Raw genomic sequence first — 2,439 nt, 5'->3', positions numbered from 1 at the left:
GGCTCACACCTCCTCCCCCCACCAGGCTCTCTCTTCCCCCCCAGTGCCCTACTGGGTGTCACTGGACCAACAGGGAACCCTGCCAGGAAAGTTCTGGCAGGACAAACTCCATGAGAGAGGGTGTTCTAGGAGCGGAGAGCTACAGGGTGCTCCCCGAGTCTGCCTTTAGGGGGACAAAGGCCCTCCTGCAAACGGAGAGCCTGCAAGGCAACCCCAGCGGTGCTGCTCGGCAGGTGCCAAGGAAGCAATTGATTGTCAAGTGACGCTCAGACAGGCGTAGCCCTGGGAGGAACTCTGGGCTGCAAGTATGTTCAAAGTGTCGACGATCAATGTGGCCTGCAATTCACATTAATTCTCGCAGCTAGCTGCGTTCTTCATTGACGCATGAGAAGAGTGATCAACCGAAGCGGGACTGGCACATTTTCCCTTTCTGTCCCAGCACCGCTGCACCATCAACTTCACACGCTCGACCCTTCCGTGGCACCACAGCCAGGCAGACAGCAGACAGTGGCCCCCACTCTCCCCGTTTCCATGCGGAGACAGGGGGAGGGACACCCCCAGCTGCCTAACAATCCCCCACCCAGCATGTGCTGGGAAAATGAATGGGGAAGCCCACAGGCAGGGCCTGGGACCAGGACACTCTGGCAAGGGACCAAAGCCAGAGACACCAAGCAACGCTCACCGCCGCTTGGACACTGTAATTCCACCATAACTGGCCTTGGACAAAGGAAGCCAGCGGCACAAGACCACCAAGAGTGAGAGCTCACCAGGGCCCCACTCTGGGGCCTGGGCAAAAGGATTAGGAGGCCTGTAGCAGCAGTGCCATAGAAGCACTGCCTCAGAGGCGTGGCATACCCCTCCACACTAGGGGCAAGTGCCTGGCCAGCCCCCACTGTGGGGGCTTGCCACCCCAGCCCACAAGAAGCCTGTGCTTGAATACACCACTGGGGACGCCCGTGCCAAGGCGATGCACAAGCTGGGCCACTGCTGACCTTGTGTGGGGGCTCTCCAGCCAAGACCAGAACACAGAGAGTGGGGGGCAGCAGAGTGCCCTCCCCAGCCTGGTGGGCCTCCAGAGGACCGTGAGCGTGATGACAGTGGACCTAGCCAGAGGCATCATGAGGGCAACCCCTGCCCCTCAGAAGGCACCCACCCACCCTGCACTTGTCCCCGCATCCTGGGGTCGCACTGAGCTGCCCAGGTCTTTAAACCACCGCCCAGCTTCCTCCATGGCAGGGCACACTGCAAACAAAGGCATGAAATGCTAGGTACCTGACCCTCAGGTGAGGGAAACAACCTTAAGGCCCCATGGGGGTACCTCCCCCTACTTTCACCCTTTGGGAGAGCATCCGCCCACGGGGGCCATGCCCGACGTCCGCCGCCACCACCACGCCCCTGGCCTGGCTCGAAGCCCGGGGTTTCCTTCAGTGACCCAGTGCTGCTCTCGGGAGCAGGGACGTGGCTGGGGACGTCCATCCTGTGCACTCGCAAGGTGCGGGTACGTCACCCTGGATGGCAGACCAGCGCAGGGCCGGCGATGACAGTAGGACATGGTTGGACCAATGGCTGGGTGCCTGCTTGAAGTCACCTGTGCAGACCAGGACAACCCCTTGTCATCCCTGCCCATCCAATGGACAACTGAAATAGGAGGGGTGGGAAGGCTGAGGTGAATGCAGCACCCACATGGGTGGGCAAGTGCGCCCCCTCCCAAAGAACCTGCTGGTCCCAACTGGCCACCCCATGCCAACCCACTTTTCCCTGCATGCCTGCCAAGAGGGGGCTCCCACTTTTCATCTCACCTGTCAGGCATGCAGTGCCCCAGAGGGGGCTCTGGGAAAGGCATGCCTGGTGCCGTGGCCTGGAGGGGGCCTGTGTGCACAAGGCCCCCCAACTTTGGTGCACAGGCATCCGGGTAGGAGTGCTCAAAGTGAAGCTGCCACCACACCACGCAGCATGGTGCACGGCTTTGTCAGCCCTTAGTAGTGATCCTTCAGCAGGTTCACCTACGGAAACCTTGTTACAACTTTTACTTCCTCTAGATAGTCAAGTTCTACCGTCTTCTTGACGGTCCAGCAGGGCTGTGGCCGACCCCGCCAGGGCCGATCCAAAGACCTCACTAAACCATCCAATCAGTAGTAGCAACAGGCGGTGTGTACAAAGGGCAGGGACTTAATCAAAGCGAGCTTATGATCTGCACTTACTGGGAATTCCTCGTTCACGGGGAACAATTGCAATCCCCGATCCCCATCATGAATGGGGTTCAACAGGTTACCCACACCTGCTGGTGGAGGGTAGGCACAAGCTGAGCCAGTCAGTGTAGTGCGCAGGCGGGTCCCAGACATCTAAGGGCATCACAGGCCTATTATTGCTCAATCTTGGGTGGCTGAATGCCACTTGTCCCTCTAAGAAGTTGGACACTGACCGCTCAAGGGTCATGTA

At 59.5% G+C, this 2,439-nt stretch overlaps 1 pseudogene; it reads right to left on the bottom strand.

Moving 5' to 3' along the window:
* Positions 1 to 260: 260 nt before the first annotated feature.
* On the bottom strand, positions 261 to 413 carry LOC137453541 (5.8S ribosomal RNA; annotated as a pseudogene).
* Positions 414 to 2,439: the final 2,026 nt, after the last annotated feature.

Source organism: Melanerpes formicivorus, unplaced genomic scaffold (assembly GCF_026170545.1).
Source record: "Melanerpes formicivorus ecotype bairdi unplaced genomic scaffold, bMelFor1.0.p_v2 SCAF_67, whole genome shotgun sequence".
NCBI lineage: Eukaryota > Metazoa > Chordata > Aves > Piciformes > Picidae > Melanerpes > Melanerpes formicivorus.
The sequence above is the reverse complement of the archived record's forward strand: the minus strand, read 5'-3'. Positions and strand labels throughout refer to the sequence as shown.